Source organism: Balearica regulorum, chromosome 1 (genome assembly GCF_011004875.1).
Source record: "Balearica regulorum gibbericeps isolate bBalReg1 chromosome 1, bBalReg1.pri, whole genome shotgun sequence".
Lineage (NCBI taxonomy): Eukaryota > Metazoa > Chordata > Aves > Gruiformes > Gruidae > Balearica > Balearica regulorum.
In genome coordinates this window covers 109,145,947-109,161,788 of record NC_046184.1, presented here as the reverse complement: position 1 = coordinate 109,161,788, position 15,842 = coordinate 109,145,947, and positions in this window count along the sequence as shown.

Genomic DNA, 15,842 nt, shown 5'->3' with positions numbered 1-15,842 from the left:
CTATAAGAAAGATTAGGTAAGACATGAGTCCAAGTGAGTTAAAGTGGCAGAGTTTTTTCACCTTTCTTATGAAGGTACAGGTCAGTGAAAAGTAAGAGTTCAAAGAAACGAGAAAATAATGGAAATTATGTTTCACAGTTTGTGGCTGTATTCAGAAGAGACAAAGACTGAAAGGGCCAGCCCAAATGTCAAATGAGATCTAAAGCTTCAGGAGAGAAGGAAAACCCAAAACTTTCACAGAGCAGATATTTCCCTTGGCTCAGGGTTCTTCCTCCCATCAGTTACAGCTGCACGGGTCTCCATCAGCCAGACATCAGCCAAGTGCTAGAGAAGCAAGTAGATCAAGAATGGGGACCCAACAAACACACAGTGGACCCAAATAAATAACTGGTGTGTGGGAAATGGTGAATGGATGGTTCCCCATGGAATTTAATTAATAAATTTGTGGCCTGCTGCTTAAATAGCTGTCTTCCACTCTCGCATGTCTTCATCTAGCTAAGTATGGGCCACGATTTGGCTTCTTCCTATGATTGGTTTAATTGGAAATGTGTCAGTTTCTATTGCCCATTACCTGGGATAGTGATTGCAATGAAGATTTAAGAACATATATCTTAATTAAATTTAGCAGAGTGTGCTTGCCCAAACAAAACTTGCTTTCCATCTTCATGAATCAAAATAAAGAGCCAATCTATTTCTGCTGACTTATGTGCTGATTTTCACCTTTAAAGAAACCTTACCAACTGGAATGTGAGCCGCCTGTGTAAATATTTTTCCCAGTGTGTTCTAAATTTTAGAATAAACAATTTTGTAGATTATCACACATTTTTGATTCAAGTAATTTGCTACTTCTTCAGGGAATAAGAAAAATTGTCTTGTCTGATTTCCGTTGCTTTTAATAGTCTTTGTATGTGTTCTGAAATATGAAGAATTTCTTATGTATTTCAGTACCAAAGGGCAGTTTCCAAATCACTATACATAATTAGCATTTAGAGCTTAAGCAGAACTTCACTATTTACAATTTTCCATATTATAAACTGCAGTGTAACTTCAGCATGATCAGCTATTCTAAGATTTGTTATTCTAATTTATTCTAAAGGTTTAGACATATAAATCAGAGAAGCAAAGTATAAAATATATACAGTAAATTAAGTTTCAAAGCATAGAATATTAAAGGCAAACTTGGAGAGTCATTAGTCATAGATAAATAAGGTGTAAATGATAAAATACTTTGGAATTTTTTTTCTGGATTTCTTTTGTACTCACATGAGGATATAACAGAGAGTCGTAGCACTTGAGATTCCCCAGAGAATATTTATGCTTTCTGCACGTGTGATGGCTTGACATCGGGCTTAATTCTGTTTCTACTGAACAACATGGCAAAATTCCCATCAACTTAAAAGTGGAATAGTATCCAATAGAAATTCGTAATGGATGTCTAAAAGCTGGCAGTATTTTATCTTTAAGGACTATTTCTTATTCTATATTTAAGGACTATGTCTTACTGACAAGAAATACCATTTCCAACACAAAGAGCCAGGTGAAAGTCTGTGCTAAATCAAAGCGGTCTATTCTTACAGTTAGTATTAAAATACTAACATGAAAGATGCTGTATAAGCTGCAGATTGGTCAGTTTCTTTTAGTAGCATAATGCTCTTTAGTACACTATTTCATAACGTTTGGAGCTTTCCAATCTGGATTTAAGATTCCCAATGATGTTCTGAACAAATGTGTAGAACTTCCTTAGGTTTTGTCTAGCAGCTGCCTGGAGGGGCACATTTACCATTTAAAGAAATGACTTTTAGAAGCTTTAGTTGTTCCTGAACCCACTAGCAAAACTTTTTTCATATTTAACAGTAATATGTGGTGCTCCACTGATCCAATCACATTCCTATTCTCAAAGTAGTGGTATGATCTTTTATGATCCAATGACATTGCAATGTGACATCATGGTTATAAGTAATAATCCCATTACACTGAAATACGATTATCAAGACCATTAATGTTAAGTATGGCATACATTTGCAAGAGAATAATACAAAATGGAACAGGTAGAGTGAAGGACAGCTAGAAAGGTTGGGGAATGGAGACCTTTCCTTGGAACAGGTATGTTTCTGAGCTAGAAATATGTCTAAACATATACATGTGTGTACCACACTTCTACCTGTCTTTGATAGATAGTCCCAAGCTCCCTCTGCCCCCACCAAGCTGACTGGATGCACACTAAATCCTATCCAAAAGCCACAGGAGTGCAGCACCGTGTCAGAGCTTATACAGCCAGGCTCTGGGCAGGGCTTGCAAACCCTGGCACAGAGCAGCTTCATGCAGCTTCGCTGCTTTGACTTCAAAGCTGCCTCACTCTCCACCAGGTCAGAAGACAAGCAGAGCAACCTTGGGTCTGTCTGCAAAAGGCTGCATAGGTAACCCTGTATGTGCTTAGCTTCCTAGCAAGGCTGGGAAGGTTAACGAATGCTGTCTATGTGTAGGTAAGTCAAAGTATATTTGAAGTACATCAGGATGAACAGAAAGAGACAGAGCTATTCAAGCTAAAGGAGAACATCAGAATAAAAAAGTCTTCTCAAACCAAGTTAGCCTGGAAATCAGAAGATTCCCAGCCTACAAAGTAGGCTTTGAGATGATCTTTCAATCAGGGTAGTGACGAGCAAAGAACTAGCTACTTCTAACATGTGGTTTCCGATGGAGATTATAGAGACTTAATGTGTATGATTACAGGAACTGCATTTAATAACCAACATAGTTCCTCCCAGGCATATGCTTTTAATAATTACTTTGACAAAGCAACAACAGATTATGTAAAATCTATATCACAAGTAATGGGAAATCTCTTTGCATTCTGCTGAAGAGAACATGGATGAATCCTTCCTCCTTAAGGTTTAAAATGCTTAATGGTGCAAGTGTCCTGTAAATAGAAATACACAGTAGACAACTTTTGATGTATTCAGGGCTTTGATTCAGGGAAGGATTCACACTAATGGATGCCTGTTTGTATCTTCAGAAGCTATTTGGTCTCAGAAAAACTGGTCTGGTAGTTTTCTGAGAGTGCATCTTGCAAAATTTTTAGTGTATCCATTTGAGGTCAGATTAATGTTTGTATTGTTTCAGTTTTCATTTGAGCTAGACCCAGGAAATTTACAACAGATGATTAGAAATAGGATGAATTTCTGGAACTTATTCCTATTTCTGTCCAGTTTTAATCTGAAAAAAATTTACAGAGATTTCAATTATTTCTTAATTTAAAGCCTAATTTAAAAAAAATAGCAGCAAGTACATTTAAAAAAATCTATCTTAGCTGCAGTTTTCAAAAAGCTCTGAATTCTGAATGGAAAAAGTTCATCTTCTTTTCACTAGAAGAAAATCTTTCCAACAAGTCAATGATTCATGTAAAATATGCTGTTGTCTATAAGCGTGGGCAGCAGCTTTGATGTATTGACTTGTGTATTACACTGAATCCAGGGTATGGATGCTGTAGAAGTAATTATTAATTCAATAGTTAGGGAAATGTTTATTTGATTCTTACACTTTAGTTCTGAAAAGAACTTTTGCAGAAGTTTTAAAATTAACTTAGATTAATAGCTTTAATTTGTGGATGTGTTACAGGCTCTAAAGCATCGAGTCCTGCATCTCATTCTAAGATGGTTTTGAAAATTGCTGCCATTAGTCTCTGGTTTTGCATATGTATATCCTGTTCTCTATCACTGTATATTTCATTAGCAGCTTAATCATGGTAAGATAGTGAAAAAAAAGTTTTCCAAACTTGACAGGGACTTATGGACCAAATATAATTTCTGTTAGCTTGTATTTCACATTGAAAAAAACTATATTTTTCAGATAATGCTTTAATGTGAAAAAATCCCAAATAAATCTGCAGGTGCTTATGTAGGTAATGTTGTAAACCTTTTAACAGTGTTACATAAGGGGATAAAAGAGCTACTTGTGATTCTGTTTTTAATACGTGTTAAATCCACAGCACAACTGAGAGTGTAAAGTTTCAGCATTCCAAGCAGTTGCAATAACATGCATTTAAATTCTCATATTAACAGAAGAAGTTAAACAGGAATGTCAGGGCAAATACTTGTTGGCTGCCTTACAGACTCCTTTGCTCTGTGTTTGTTCCACTGCTGTGGTCGAGATAAATGGAGGCAGTTTTGTCAGTAGTACCTGGAACTCTTTCTCTCCTCTTTTGCAGCAGACCCAAAGATTTTGATATTCAAAAACTGGCAAAGAGTACATCTCTTTATGGAGCTTGGTCTTGGAAAGAGATGTTTCTTTAAAAGTTCAGAATAATTAATGTTCAGAATAAACATAGATGTTGTAATAAGATGATGTCTAAATTGTTGGCTATTTTGGACATGTCGTTAGATTGGGATTTTAGATTGGATTTCTAGAGATGCCACCTCTTAAACATGATATGAACTACATCTTGGTCTAAGTTTTAGGTTGAATATGTATTTTTATTCCATTCTAATTTTTCTTCCGTTCTGATTTTGACAAAATACCATATAATGTACAGGATACAGAGTAATTGTTGAAGTTCTACTGAAACTTCAAATTTTCATCTAGAGAGTGAGAAGTTTTTCTTCAACGAAGAAGACTTTGAAATCTTTTGATGCACTGCTGAGAGCCATACGAGGAACAGTAAACACGTTCATAAGAAAGAATAATTCCCCACTGGTAACTGTCTTGCTTGTGAGTGTTGCTGCTGCTAGTACAATAAAACCCAGATCTCTCATTTCAGCTCTGAGAACACTGTCTTCTCGGTATGTGGAAGACTGCTTTATAACTTTCGCCAATATGGCCCAGTGTGACTTAAGATTACTTGTGGACCATTGTATGGGTGCTGTCAACCACTGTTTGCAACAGAGTCTTCCACAGGATCCTAAATGATGCAAGTCTGAGTAATCACTTCTGTGGGTGAAATTCCAGCTTCATCAAGGCCCGTGAGGATGGGAGATTCTCTCCCCACCTCCTTCCTGAAAGATTCCTGCTGTTGGATCCCAAAACTGCAGCATGGGCTGGTTTAGTTATGGTGACACCACCACTCCTACCTCCTGAGTTCAGTCTGAGCAAGGAAATAGGAAGTGCTCCAGTTTTTGCCATTTGTTTTGTGCAATTTGTCTATGTCTGTATACCAGCTGGTGTTCTGCACCATGGAAAAATCACAACCCACTTTTTCTTCAAAGAAGTCAAAGCAGAGTCAAATCCTTCTCAGAGGTGCACGGTACAGATGAAGCAATGCTCACCACTTGCAACAAAGGAAACTGTGGCTGGAAACAAGGAAAAAAAATTGACTGTGAGGGTGGACACATGCTGGAAAGCTGCCCAGAGTGATGTCTCCATTCTCAGAGATTTCTAAACTTTATAGAACCAGAAGAACAAGTGGCTGGAGCTGACTTGGATGCTGGCCCTGCTTTGGGCATGGAGTGACTCCAATGTGAATTTTCTGCAATTCTGTGATTCTTGAGCTACCGCAAGCCACTTTGTGCTACCTCAGAAGCCAGAGTAGACTCCTTCACTGGTTTCGTTTTACTGTCTAGATCTGTCCAAAATACCAGAATGATTTCTCATTTCTAACTAAACTTTTCTTGCCACAAGGTATTTCCTGCTAAGTACATACCTACTGGCAGAGGTTCTCTTGCAAAGAGATGTGGCCTCCTATCTGCTCCTATTCCCCAGCTCACTGCTGACAGCGAGCAGGCAGCTGCTACTTCCATCTTTCTAGGACTCTCCCCACACCCTCTCACCCCCCAGGAAAGCACTGTGTATATAAGGCAATCTATTACCTTTATTTCCTATGTTTATTTTTGTGATGCTCTCAGGCGGATGGGTCTCTTCAGTTTCCCTTCTGCCGTACTATCAATCAGCTCCAGTATTTAACGAGCAAGAACAAGGCTTCAGAGTAGTTGTACCTTCAAAAAGCTCCAATGTACTTACAGAAGATTGATAAGGTATTATTAAAATGTCTTATGTTAAATAATGTGCATTCATTATATTTAGACGCTGAATGAAGCAGATCTCTGACAGAATTTTTGTCTAGGAGTGAACTCTGAACAAGAGAGCAAGATGAACTAAAGATATGTCCTCAGTGGAAGAACTGAGGTTAAAAGTTTCATCAGCATTGGAATCAAAATGCACAAAACAACTGGAGAAAGGTTAGAGATCTTCTTGATCTCTATCTTTAAACCAGACATTTCAAAAAAGGAAGATATAAACAAGTTAGCTTACTTTCTGGCAGTAATATCAGTATTTCATTTGAATAATATTTTAATAGCTTTCAGGTTTTCCTTCCAAAATTGCACAGTTAACTATGAAATTATTACAGAACTTCGTTCTAAAACCACACTAAAAAAATAAATATTATTTTACTTAGAAAAAGAGGAAGGCACAGAAAAACTTCTAATTGATTTACAAATGAAGAGTCAGTCTTAAAGTTTATAATTTTAGGTGCCTATATCCCCCAAATACCTAGGAGTAGGTTCATTACTGGGATCTCATACCTCCAGAAGTGAACTCTGGGGGGAAAAAAAGTCCAATGAAAAACAAGCTGTTGATCAAAAGAAGCCATCTACTCCGTAAATATAACTTGTGTTGAAAAACCCTGCTTTCAGTGGCAGGTTGGATCAGGTGACCTCCAGACGTCTCTTCCAACCTAAATTACGCTGTGACTCCATGATTCGTACAGCACTCAGAAGTCAAAGCCCACGAGAACCCACTCTGAGCAGTCCATGCCTTGCCAAACACTGCACGTCAGCGCGGTGACATACGCAACGACCCGTATTACCTGATGGTTAATGCCAGGCCCAGCTGTGGTCGCAGAGCGTTGGCACAGAGGGTAACAGCACTATCACAAGCCAGAGGCACTCTCCGTAAGGCCAATGGAGAACCCTCTAGCAGAAGATGAATGAGACTCCATTTTATCATATAAAAGCAAATGAGATCGTTACTAAGTAGGACTAGCTGCACCAGTGCCAAAATCAACAAAATTCACATGGAAGGAAGGAAGGAAGGAAGGAAGGAAGGAAGGAAGGAAGGAAGGAAGGAAGGAAGGAAGGAAGGAAGGAAGGAAGGAGTATATGAATAAAACTCAGCCATAAGGTTATCCATACAAAGGGAATATGAGATTTACTGTACTGGTAAATAAACTGGAAAAACAAAGACCACATAACTCTCACTTTAATATTATTTCACATTCCAGGCATACTAAGGCAAAGTAAGTAATATCTGGGTAGATAAAAGATGGAAGAGCTGTTACATCTGGAAGGAAAAGCATAGATGAGTAACGCCAGAGGCTACAAACAGCCATAGTTGGACTATGCCTTGGAAAATATTAGAGGTACCTTATAGCATGGTTGAGGCCATCAGCAGTATGCTTACACTAGCATGCAGTGAACAGACATACATACTCTTGAAAACTGTGAACTAGGTATGCACCTAGTGCGCTGCAGCTGCGAGTGGCTTTTAGTTTGTGGGACCAGACTATCTGGAAGGCAATTTCCCACACAGGGAGCATGTATAGTGTGGATGTCACGTCCTCCCCACTGACAAGCAGATCCACTCCTGTTGGTCTGCGCTACTCGATAACGCAGACAACATCACTGGTGTTTCTGAACAGAGTCCTAGCACAGCTGTTCTTCACCCGTAGAGTTCTTGCTTACAAGTTATGGACACTAATGAAACTAGATGTCAGTATGCTCAAATACAGAAGGAGTCTTTGTATTCATTTTTAGCAAACTTTTTTTGGTCATGAACCTATCAGTGCTACTGATAAAAGGAACATAACAAATATCTGCCAGTTAGGAATGTAGAGATTACCTTTTCATTCAGAAATGGTGTGAACAGTGGGGAGACTACACAGATAGATTATATATATATATAGATATACGTGTGTGTGTGTATATATATATATGTAAAAGCAGGAAAACTCTTGTTTGCCCAAATACAAATTATAACTTCCAGATTTATGCCTGCTGAGATGTGGAGTAAATAAGAAAGGCTATTAGCTCAGTGCCTAGGACAGCATGTTTCAAATTTTGGTTATCATTGTAAAAGGCCTCTCAATATTAAATGTTTTTCTCATTGTAAAAGGAGTAAGAACGTTTCTTGGTGTGCTAACAATAGTGAAGACACAGAAACACATACACCAGTTTATGTACAAATATCTAGCACAAAGGCTGGAGACATTTGACAGTGGTATCAAATGATGAGCTCTTAAAGTTTGCTGTGTACACCAGAAAATACAAGCCAAGCAGCCACATTGAAAACACTGGAGTACCTTGCTCCCCTCTTCCACCACACGTCCAGCAAACTACGTCTCCTATGGTTTTTTTTGCTTAGTTCCCCAGTATAAACTTAGTACTAATATTATTACAGATAACATCTGTATCAACCATTTTCACTTGACATAGTGGTATAGAGCAATAGATCGCAAATAAATGAACATCAATTTAATTTTGCATGAAGTACAGATTTAGATATGTAACCACCATTGCCTTCGCTGAGTGTAGAGGAGCTAATAGTGATTATGTTCCCAGCTTAGCTGCCCGAGCTCAGTAAAACAGCTATGTGGACTCAAGCCAGGGAGTTATGCTCGCACACTGAGACTCCGCACACAAATGAAGCACTTGCAAATGTGCGTAACTGTGGTCTTTAGCAGATCTGGCCCCATGTGACTAATATTTCTTTCCAGAATCTACTATTCTCTCATATTCTGTTATGTTCAATGTTAATTTTCACTTGATTTTAAAGTATATATTTACTTCTTAGATTGTTAGGCAGTACATTAAACTTTCAATAAATGCCACTAATTCCTACACCCACAGAAATATAATTTACTCCGATGTTTTAATCCAATCTGTACTACATTGACGAGGAAGGTTGTTTGCCAATGTTTTGAAGTCAGGCAGGGTGAGAGGGAAGAGCCTTTACATTTTCCAAGTTTATATCTAGGCCCCAGATGGAAACAATTCTATAACAAAAGAATGAAATCTGGTAGGATATTCTTGAGATCTCGTAAGTTCAGCAGCACGTCACTGGTACTGAGGCCAATTTTCCAGAAGACTGATTTGAATTGCAGAAAGGAGGAGGAGAGAAAGGCCAAGTGGTGTTCTAAGTTAACCCATAATGTGCTGCAGCCTAGCATTAAATGGGAATTTTATATAATGCAACACACATTATATAATTAACTCACGTTACATGTTTGTCTCAGTTGTTAATATTGACTGATAAAATATATGCCTGTGGTTTTTAAAAGGAAAAACCTTCAGCACTTTAAGGGAGGCAAGTGAATGATGCGAATTTCTGTTACTGATTACAGTACTTACAATACTTTAGAGGATCTGTATTTATAATCCTAACGTTTATCTTTGACATCAGAGGCTTCAATCCGCAACACTTAAAAGCTTCATACATTTTGTTGCAAAAAGCTACCATTGAAACAAATAAATGATACCCCCATCAGCCCACATATCTTTCAAAATAGATGGTTATACTAATCAGTGAGCGAAAACAAAAGGCCTTTTAAAGCCTGCCAGCAAAGATGGAATGAATTACTTCTGAGATGCAAGACTGCAGAGCTGGTAGCTTGCTAAGTAATCATTCTTGGAGACTATTCGCCTTTCAGAGTTCTTAAAAAAAGTTTCATGGCAAAATTAACATCCAATTTAACATCTGTTTCCTAGCAGAGGAAAGATAGTCTTGTGGATTAAAGCTGAGGACTTCTGGACTCAGATTTCCCGGGGAGCTTTGGCCAAATCACTTAATCTCCTTCTACTCCATTCTTCGTAAGTAAAATGGGGGATAAAAATATTTCCTTGGGCTGCCTTTATCACTTATAGTGAAAGCTCTTTTGGTGGAGTGCCTTACATAGGGACATACGGGTTTTATGACAAAGTGGTTCTGATCTCAGGTCCTTCGGGCCCTGTTGTACAACAAATGAAGAAAAGTAATCAGAGAACAGGCTGATGTATCACATGCTCAGGGAATTATATCATGTACACTACAGCTGACAGAAAAAAAGTCAGTAAAATATGATTAATGACTTGGGAATTTTTTCGTGAAACTAACAGGAGTTTCATGAGTTTTGTGACCATTTGCTGTTGGGAAAAGCATTGTGACAGACAATCATCCTCCACAAGGGCTCAGTGAATTCAGATGAAATTATCAAAAGTAAAGCAAGTAAATATAATTCATTAGGTCTGAGAAGAGCTTTCAGCTCAGAAATATTGTTTATTTTGAAAAATCTCAAGCCTAGGTAACTTCTAGGCACGAAGCCCCCCAAAAAATGATGCTGAATATAAGCAATTGGAACTTGAAATATTTTAAATTATTTTCTTCTCCTAAAGCAAGGGGATTTTCCCATATTGCCTATAGCATCAAGCTTTTCATTCTTAAAAAAGTACTCATATTGGTTTAAATAATGGTTTTAAAATGTCAAAACTAAAATAGTTACTGGGTGAATGAAGAGCTTTATCGACCAGCTTGAGACTGTTTAAGGTAAAGAACTAAAATACATATCCAAAAGATCTCAACATGAAAATATAAAAAATTGATGGGTTTTGAACCTTTCTACAGTAAAACAGGTCTTTTAATTTCTTTTTATAGAAATTGCTTGGCTTTTTTATACCAATAGCTAATAATAACTTTCTACAAATGTTCTCTCCTGAAAGCTGAAATTCTTGGTGGGTTGAAAATGGCGTTTGATTACCTACTGTGCATTGCAAATTTAGGTTTCTTCAATCAACCTGCCAATCAACTTCTTCCACCGTAAATAAATTCACTGAACAAAACTGAAGTCAAAAAGGAACACTGAACAGGGAATTCTGTTAAAGATAATCATCCTTATCTCTCATTCCCTCCCGTGTTCCTAGCAGTGCATGCAAAACAGCAGGAAAAGCAGAAGTCAGGGAGCAGTGAACTAAAATGAGGGCAGAGGGGTGCAAGGGCACACACAAAATGGAGAAGACACAGCAAGCTAAGTGAATGACCATCTTGTCTTAGGAATTTTCATGTTCGTGCAGTTCTTCAAAGCTGGTTCAAGCAGAAAACAGTTAAATGGAGCATAACCAGAAATGAACTAATCAGTTGCTGTGTACTTATTACTGCTCAGGTCAGCATAACCCTTCCATATTTTGATACATTTTTAATCTCACTTTTCAAGCAAAAATAATTTTACCTTTCTGACACAAATCTCCTTCTGAAATAGTTTTTAAAATGAAAAGGTTACACATTTTAGAGAAGAAAAATAAGGTTGTAACTAGAGTTAAGCAGATGATATAAAAAGATAGTTTCCACAAACATTTATCTGATTGCTAAATTACATCGTTTGAGTTTTGATACTGCCAATATGTGCATCAGCACATATGTTATGAACAGGAGTGTATTGCAGACATGTTTATAAAATCTTTTAAATGTATAGTCATGAAAACTGCATTTTGAATTTGTGATCAGGAGTGTTTGTTCATAAAAAGCTTTGAGTAAGGGTTGGGACCATTTGACCTACAGAGGTTTCTTCCAAACTAAACTATTCTATGATCCTATTAAAATAAGTCTTTTGAGTTATTTGCATCTAATCAGTATGGATATTCATCTCATGTGACTCATTTTAAATCAAAAGGGCTTATCAAGTATTGTAAGCTACTCACAATCAAACCACAAGCAAAGAGCTGTCCAAAATAACTTTTCCAGTGACCTACTCAAGCAATGAAAGTATTGGTGGAAAATGGTAAGAAATCACAATCTGGAAAAAAAAAAAAAACCAAAACCAAATAGATAATTCAGCAGCAACAGTTTATATGACCTAGTTTGTGAAGAAATGGAGAAGCCCTAAGACCAGAGCCCAATTTTTCTTAAAAAGTTTCTGCATTTCTGTGAAATGCCAAATTATTTCGCTTCATTATTTACACATTTTGCTGATTTGTGGGAAGTTATGTTAAAAATAATAAACTTTATTGGAAAAGGTTCAGATTCTGTAGCTTTTAAACAATTTGATTAGTGTCTATTAATTTGTCTCACTGAAATAGGTAAAATTGTTCTCCTCAGTACTTGTTTGCAATATGAAGGCAAGCTCTAATAATAGGTTTATTTCTCCAGATTTTCCCCTTATCTTTACATCGTGTGTTTCATCATGATTTGCGTTATAAAGCAGTTTGTGCAGAGGAAAAAGTTGGCATTGGATGGCAATGAGCAGAAGCCTATATAACATCTTGCACTAGATGTTTGCAATGTCATTATCTTCTTTTCTCTCTTCTATTTGTAAACTATAAAGAAAAATAATAGTGAGAGCAGAAAAAATAAGACCCTGAAAGACATAGTGAACATAATATGTGTTTAAAAAAGACTTCCATGCATATAGTTAAAACCGTTGGCTGAAACATGCCATGAGTCATGTTCCATTATAGCAATGAAGTATCAGCCAACAAAATTTGAAGTAAAACCCAGATTTCTCCACCTTTAAACAGACCGTAACCTAAAGAAATTAAAATGTGTATAGAGAAGCTGAATCAAAAGCACGAAAAGCAGAACCATGTTTTGAGCCTTCTGCTCTCCAAATAGTTGGAAAAGATGTGGGGTCCAGTGGTTTGGTTCCTCTTGAATCCAAGGGAGAAGGGAGCACCATTACAAAACTCAGGCTGAACTCTGAGTTCAGGAGCTTTTGCACTTGGAATTCTCCCTAGCATATGGAAATTGTTACTCTCTACAGAGCAATAAAGGCTGGTTTTTAAGCAGGGTCCTTTCCATTTCAAAATACTTTACTTACTTAAATAGTTAATCCCCAAGACTAGTTCAATTGAAGTTTCCTCACAATCTTTACGAATATAACTATTTGCTTTCATGTATCAAAGCATATTTTGAATCAAGTCTAAATAAAGGATAGGAAAAAATGATACTAAGATGATGAGGTGGGAGGTTAGCCAATGGGAGGAGTACATATTTTACAGACATGATGAAATTTTAGCATAGTATTAAAACAAAAAGTGATATGTAATTAGCCTCCTACGGTACGATCGACATTTTTAAAATCTGAAAACCACTCTTCTCTGCATATTCTTGAATAAAGTGACTCAGATCCATAAGATTAGAGAGAATATATATGATGTGGATCGATCTACAGCTTGCAGATTCCTCCCTTTTCAAAAATCTTTTCATTTACAGCTGCCTTTAGTTTAGATTTCTTTACTGAATGCTTTCAAAATACTGAACCTCAGACTAGCTCTAGGAAGGGAATAAAAAACCCGATTTCCTTATCTATAAGGTACTCTATTATTGATTACTGTCAATCTCCTTTTCATGTCAGAACACTTAATTTTCTAATCCCTGTTTAGTTAGCGCTCACTCATATTTTAAAATTATCGAACATTTCCTTTAGGTACAAATCTTTTTCATTAGCAGCCTCTTTGTTTATCATCCCACCTTGCTGAAAGTCTTTATCTCTGGGCTAACAGGCTGTTCCTTCCTTCCTTCCTTCCTTCCTTCCTGCCTGCCTGCCTGCCTGCCTGCCTTCCTGCCTTTCATCACAGACATAATCTCATTTCAAAATTCTCTTTTTTAGCCCAAAATAAAACAAAGCAATTGAGATTCATTCTAAATGTGGGATTTTTGTTTGTGGATTTTTGGGAGTTTGGAGGGGTTTTTTTTTGTTTTGTTTCATTTTACAGTTTAGACTGCTGTAGCACTGTATAATGCATGTTGAAGAAAGTGGTTAAGTGCAGGCTTCCTAACACCCTTTTATTACCTGCAACACTGACCACATATCAAGGGCCATGTACATTAAGCACAACAACACCCCTCAGCTATATTTCCTTACAAATATAAAAAGACGATCACACCACATCAGGCTTACAAGAGATTGTTTCCAAAACCATAAATAAACATAAGTTTAAAACAGACGTAGAAACTTTCAGACTAATGCTTCTCTGTGCAATACCAGTTTTACCTAAGTTAAACTCCAGTAATTTGAATTGTACTAGTCTAAATTTACCAGGTGTGACAATGAAACACTTAATTTGCAGTTGTACTATCCTTCGTTCTCAGAAAAGAAAACTGGTTTACTGCTTTTCTTCACAGATTTTATATATTATTTATACTGCATTAGTCCCTGGAGATTCAGTAATGGATGGGGAACTTGTTGCATCCAGCAGGACAGGACAATGGGATTGATGTCCCATGGAACATCAGAGCATTGACCTTTGTCCCCCAAAACTATATAAGTAATAGCAGACATACTGTTAGATGTTTTCCCGACGGACAAGAATGAATGAATGCAGCTGAAGCACTCAATCCAATGATAGATGCATGAGGAGAAGCCAAGGCAACATTTTAAAAATAATGGTGTATATTCTGCTGAAGAAGAGACTAAAAGACTGGAAAGGTGTCCTGTGTGGCTTTTTATACTTAGAGTTCTCTGTGATAGAGTCTACAGCTGCTGTCACCAAAAGGGAATCTTACAGAAAGCATCAGAGTTGTTGAGGTGTTTGCAGATGGTCTGAATCAATTTTACTGAGGAATTTCTCATGTAGTTTCCAGAAGAAAGGGCTTTCCAGTTCAATTCAACAGATTATGACACAGGAAAGAGATTTCCTGTGGGGCACAGAAAAACATAAATATTAAATCAAGGAGACACCTTTAACAGCTGGCAAACTTCTGTATAGCCAAAGTTGCCAAACATTGTAATTAGTTTTTCACGAAGAAAAAAATTTAGATTTGAATGCTCTGAGAAGTGAAGAAAGGAGAAGGAAAGAGATGTCAATTTAGAAGAAGCATCAACATACTGAAGTATGCATGTGAGCTACAAAATCATAAAATCATAGAATATCTTGAATTGAAAGGAACCCATAAGTGTCATCAATTCCAACTCCCTGCTCTTCATAGGACTATCTAAAACTAAACCATATGACTAAGAGTGTCCTCCGGACACTCCTTGAACTCTGGCAGGCTTGATGCTGTGACCAGTTCCCTGGGGAGCCTGTTCCAGTGACCGACCACCCTCTCAGTGAAGAACCTTTTCCCAATGTCCAATCTGAACTTCCCCTGACACATCTTCATTCCATTTCCTCGTGTCCTATCGCTCGCTAGAAAGGAGAATCCACTAAGTACTTCAGAGAATCAATGCAGAAGATTACCTGCCCAACATCTTTCCTAGCAGACACACAGAACCAGGTAAACTGGTTGAATTTTCAAAGAATCATAGCACATTTATCTACTTAGGCATTCCAATTGTTATTACTTAGATGGCCTGCAGTTGTCTTTACTCTGACATATGGACTCACCCATTTTCTTGTACCATGTTTTTATAGTCAACTCCTGTCTTTAATTTAGTCTTTAATTTCTGGATTCCTTATAGTCTGTTCAACTAACAGTTACCAAAACCGAACCATTATTTTTACTTGTTAAGCACCTCTGCTTTTCTGTCACTGAAAGCAACATGCTATGTTAGATGTTAAATATTATCATACCTTGTCAGCCCTACTAGGATTTCTACCACCACCGTGTTTTTAATTGTTGAGAGGATCTCTGTCTTTCTCATCCAACTCCAGCTATTAAGTATGTGATAAATATGAGTCCATTTCTACTTTCAAGCCCTGCAAAAGGGAAACAAAGGGTCTTCTCTCCCTCTATTCTAGGGATCTTTCTTTTAAATGCGCAAGTCTATCACTTGCTTCCATTGTAATTCTTTGCCACTGAACAGAGAATTGATCTGATTACATCAGGTTCACCAGTCACTAGAGCAGACTAGAAAATGGACCTTATGACGTTTAATTCAACTGAATAAAAATGGTTTACCTAAAATCTTTCTGGTTAAAAATGTGATTTTTTTTTTTTTTTCTGAAAGC